We start from the raw sequence: 5,611 nt of genomic DNA, 5'->3' as shown, positions 1-5,611 counted from the left end.
TCAAGTATCAATATTTTCGGTATCGATGTAGAAATTCTGGTAACACTTTACAATAAGGGTACATTAATTAAGGGTTAATTTATGCTTAATAATGCTTAATTAACATTAACTAATGTGCATTAAGTAAGGGTTGGTTAATGCCTATTAAGCATTAATTAATGGCCCTTAATTAACAGGACTAGTAGTGCTTCATAACACTTTATTATAACGTTAATTTCTAAGTCATTTATAAGCCTTTAGTTAATGATGAACTAACCACTTACAAAACATGAATATACATTTGTAGATGATTAATAAATGTTATGTTAACATATACAAATGTGTTGTAAGTCATCTATAAACTTTTAGTAAATGAAGTGTTCCTCACCTGTTATAAATGATGTGTAAATAATTTACAATTCATTTACAAGGCTTTCTGCATCCCCTAATCTAAAGTGTAAGCCATTCATCACACATAAATCTGTTACATACAAGGAGGTAGCTCTGTTTGTCAAAATTGAAGCCAATGCGGAAGTGTCCTCTTTGCCTGCAGGTCCGTTGGTTTGTAGACTGCTGTTTTGAAGCTTCAAGTATGGCCTCATCAGTAAACACTTTCCTAATGCGTTTATGGTCTCAATCACTAGAGTTTCAGACTATGTTGTAGTTGCAGACTATGTTTTTGTGATTGACAGGTCGCTTGTCCACTGATCACACAGCTCGCCGATCACGGACCAATAGCAGGCTGTGCTCTGTGGGAAACCCCTGGACTTGTGTCGAGATCCAAGATGGCAATGGCCAAAATGCCATACGTGAGGCGTCAAAAAACAGAAGTCCAAAGACCAATGGGGGTCGCCCCCTACAGGCCATTCGAAACAATGCAGGTTTAAGTGCACTTCCATATTAGCTTCATTAAGACAGAGCTACCCCCTTGTATGTAACACATTTATGTGTGATGACTGGTTTACACTTTAGATTAGGGGATGCAGAAAGCCTTGTAAATGAATTGTAAATGATTGACCTGTCTGATTGAACCAGACAATCTTATCTCAAAGAAGGCTGGCTCTGATTACCATGACTTGTTTTCATTTATTTATGGAGACCAGATAAGTTGATCGAGTTCAAACTGCTGATGTGATGATGTAAAAATCCCCCAAAGTTTATCCATGCAAACGCTATTTTTACAAGTCGCCAAAACAGGATCTGAATGAAGATGTTGTTTTTAAACGATAAAAATGCTAGTTCTTCAGGCCATTATGCACAGCACAGCTGACTGCAGCAGCTGGTTTATCCAAAAATGCGCACTGTTTCCTGCAGTTGTGTCGGATCGAGGTCGGATCATGTTCTCACCACAAACGAACCGCAACAGAGTTCGTTTAAAGCGGACCGAGACCACCCTTTCTTGGCGATCTTGGTCCGCTTGTTTTGTCGCGCATCCGAGTGTGATTCACACTCCCCCAAACGAACCGCACCAAGGGGGAAAACGCTCTCTGTTTCGGAACAACTGCTCCAAACGAGATAGGTGTGAATACACCCTTAAATCAGACTGTCAACATCTGTGTCCACATTTTAAAAAACTGTTAAAACTGTGCCTCTATAAGATGGCATTCCTTTAATGCACCTTATCAGGTGTGTGTAGGGTGTGTGCGTACTGTACGTACCTGTATATGTGTGGTTGCTTCACACTGCACACATACTGCATACCATACATTTCCAAATTCTAAATTCTGTGTAAATATGTATTCATGTGTGCATATACTGTATATTTACAGTGCACCTGAACGCAACATGCAAGATATGCGCGGCTCTCTGAATTGAATCCTGGGCCACTTACTGATACTTATGCTGAAATTAACCCACTCATATTCTGGTTTATTTCAATAAAGACATTTTGGCTAGTGGAAATGGAAGAAGAAATGGAAGCACACTTAATAGCCATAATCCATTAAGAATTTTACTTTGTGCAGTATGCAGCGCAGCAATCACAGCAATAGCAGGAGATAGCCAGAATGACATGAATATTTGGACACTTATTCATTACACTTATTTATTGACTAGAAGGAGGCGATCTGATAGATGAGACACTCTGCTCACTGCTCTGCACCTGTGTTTGTTTAGAGGGGGAGGGGCTCATAGCCAGGTCAATACAGAGAGCAGTGCGTATCTTGCATGTTGCGTTCAGGTGCACTGTAAATATATACCGGTATATATATATATATACATATAATTATTATTTTTACAATTCCAGCACGGGCCACACAGGGGGCTATTTGGGGAACCTTGAGCTAATGGTTGTACGGGATCATTGGCAAAATAAAATAAAATCTCCCATGATGATTATCAATAATCAACCCACTTTGTATCATAATCTCAGTAATAGAACCTAAGCACATGGGCAGTGTTTACCTTCTCTTTCTGCTTACCTAGTCTGGAGCACAACTCTCAAAAGTGTTAACGCCCGCCCCCCAAGACAAAAAAAAAGCATACGTGACAGACATATGAATTGACCAACCACAGACCTCGTGGGCGGGGCATTCGGAATGTGTGTACAACAAGCTAAATAGACCCCGGGTGAAAAGAAACAATAACAGCCGCCCTCGGAGCAGATTCTGCCTCTCAAGCAGAACTTCTGCAGCTCCGTTGTGACGTCAAATGCATCACAACGGAGGGGCTTGCCAGAGGAGGAAATGGGAGATCTCCGTGAGCAAAACAGAAAGGGGAGGTAAACACTGCCCTTGTGCTTATATTACCAACATTATTAATGATACAAAGTGGGTTGATTATCGGTAAAGCCGTCCTTTAATGTATAAAGGTATATAAACTACATATAAATGAACTGTATGAAACAGATTTCAGTGAGTGAAAACTGTGTGAATGTGTGCACACTGCTGGGAAGTCATCTCCTCCAGTGCAGACTGTGGCACAGTGACAGGTGATTGCTAGCCAGCTAGCTAGCTAGCTATTTGAGGGTTCCCCCCCCCCCTTTTTTAGCCATATTTAGAGTATATCATTTTAAATAAAAAAAAGTTTTTTTTAACCTTTTTTAGCCATATTTAGAGGAATATATCATTCTAAACCAACATTAGGATTATACTGTTGTGATGGCATTATTCAGTATATTCTCTTTCATGTCACCACCTGCTCAGCTCTCCTGTCAACATAATTGTAACTAACAAACACAAACTGTTTTAGCCAAATTCATATCAAAATGACACCTACAAACACAGGTACACAACCCAAGCCGTACACAACACACAAAGTCATCATCGATAATAAAAGAAAACATACAGAGGGACCTGTTGGCTGTCAAGAACATGTATTTATTGTCATTGACCAAAAACAATAATCGGAACAGATGAGAAGGATGTGAGAGTGTGTGAGTGTACTTAGGCTTCTGCAGTCAAGTCAGTCAGTCATCATCTGTTGGCCCACTGAAATTAAATAGAACGCTTTTCCATGGAGCTTTTTTTATTTGTTTCTCTGAAATATTAGGGGAGGTCCCACACACACACACACACACACGTACGTACGAACGCACCTCCACGACATCTCACTACAACAAGGAGCACAATGGAAATAAGTCCTGTGATGTTTTTGTACCTGATGTTCTTTTAATTGTGCAGCGACTTTGGTGTTGCAGCCATGTTGTCCTTTTAAATTGACTTGTCAAACATATAAACTAAACTAGATGGATCCTCCTGACATGCCAGCAGGCTCCCCGGGGGGCAGGGCGTGGCGAGGCGCGGCGTACTCGGCCATGTTGGACAGTCCATGTGCCACACAGCAGCTGAGCCCTCGGCATGGTGTCCTCATACTGCAGGCCTCGTGCCACTCGTTGGTGCTCTCGTCGTAGCGCTCCACCTCATTGGAGAGGCCTCCACACACGAACAGCTGGTCGTCCATCACCTCAATGCCAAAGTAGCTGCGTGGATTCAGCATGTCGGGCACGGCGCTCCACGTGTTGGTTAGCGGCTCGTAGGCCTCGGCGCTGCGCAGGTCAGTGGTGTCGTCGTGGCCGCCCACTGCGTAGACGCGCTGTCTGTAGGCCATGACGCCCAAGCGGCAGCGCCTGCTGCTCATGGGGGCGATCTTCATCCACTGGCTGGTTTCTGGGTTGTAGCACTCAGCTGTGTTCAGGCTCCTCTTCCCATCGTAACCACCACAGATGTACACCTTGCCGTTGAGTACTGTGGCGCTGGCCTCGCTCCTCTGCTCATTCATGGGTGGGAGCAGAGTCCACTTGTCAGTCTGAGGATCATAGCACTCGGCACTGTCGAGAGGGACGATTCCATTGAAGCCTCCCATGGCATAGATGCTGCCATTCAGTACTGCCACGCTGACACAGCTCCGGCGATTATGCATGGCTGCCACATCGTGCCAAGTACGGGTACAGAGGTCAAACTTCCGCACGCTGCTGAGCCTGTCCCCCATGCTGTTGTAGCCGCCAACACAGTAGACAACGCCATTTAGGAAAGCGGTGCCGTGGTAAGCCCGGTGAGACTCAAGTTCAACGTTTGGTACATTGACCCAGAGCTCGGCACGGGGATCGTATACCTCAATGCTATTTGTTAGCCCGCTGTCACTCCAGCCTCCAATGACCAACAGGATGGCATGAGGCAGGCGCGGGCGAGTCAGAGGGTTGGAGGGTCTGTTGCTGGTGACATCATACATGGCCCTCTCTGCATCGAGGATGATCGCCTCACACTCGGCGTTGTCTTTAACCAGACTGTTGTTCTTCACCTGGTTGATGAAGTAGTCGGTGGTCATCAAGCCCAGGCGGATCTTAGGCAGCAGCACAGACATGTGACCTTCACGCTCCTCGGGCGAGTGGGTGATCCAGCGGAGGACGGCCTCGAACACCGTGCTCTCCTGTCTCACGTTCAGATCGTCTCTTGCCAGGATGTCCGTCAGCTGCTCCAGAGAGAGTTCCAGGAACTCTTCAGAGGCTTTGGCAATCTGCTCAAAGTGCTCCAGGATGAAGAGAAAGGCCTTGCTCCTCAGGTCCGGGCAGTAGTACAAGTCTACAAACTTAAAGATGCCGATGCAGTTCTCCGGGCAGAGCCGCACCTCCAGGAACTCACAGCAGGAGCGGACGACCCCCATGATGCCGAGGTAGTCTGCTGCTATCAACAGCTCCTCCACGTTGTCCTCGGTCACCGGGACAGAGCGGGTGTAGGCGGACTCTATGAGGAGACGCATCATGTCTGCTGACACGGGGCCGGCCATGTCGTAGATGTTCTCCTGGGACGTCCAGCCATGGGTGAAGAGAGCGTTGAAGTATTGGCTGCAATTGCAGAGGACGGCCTTGTGGGCGTTGAATTCCACATCATCCACTCTGATCACCATGTCAGGCAGTGAGCCCTCCAGATGCAGCTCATTAAGGACTGACAACATTGACCCTTCGTTGTGTTCGTTCATTCACCTTATATCTATCTAATTCATAAACCAGTTCTTCTTCTGCTGTTGTGCTTTGGCAGTTGGCATCCTTTATGTTGCATTACCACCTCCTTCTGGATTTATGTTTCTTCTTCTTTTATGGCAGTTGGCATCCTTTATGCCTACATTCGCTTTCATATACCTGTGACATCATCACTGATTTATGACATCATCAGTGATGTCATAGACATTGTGACAT

At 45.4% G+C, this 5,611-nt stretch overlaps 1 pseudogene across 1 annotated transcript; it reads right to left on the bottom strand.

Annotated features, from left to right (window-relative positions):
• Positions 1 to 3,660: 3,660 nt before the first annotated feature.
• On the bottom strand, positions 3,661 to 5,370 carry LOC310794883 (kelch-like protein 10 pseudogene; annotated as a pseudogene). Its single transcript has one exon. The product of its transcript is annotated as a kelch-like protein 10 pseudogene (transcript).
• Positions 5,371 to 5,611: the final 241 nt, after the last annotated feature.

The sequence above is a fragment of the Poromitra crassiceps genome (genome assembly GCF_964638095.1).
Source record: "Poromitra crassiceps genome assembly, chromosome: 20".
Classification (NCBI taxonomy): Eukaryota; Metazoa; Chordata; class Actinopteri; order Beryciformes; family Melamphaidae; genus Poromitra; species Poromitra crassiceps.
Note: the sequence above shows the minus strand (reverse complement) of the source record. Positions and strands in the feature narration are given on the sequence as shown.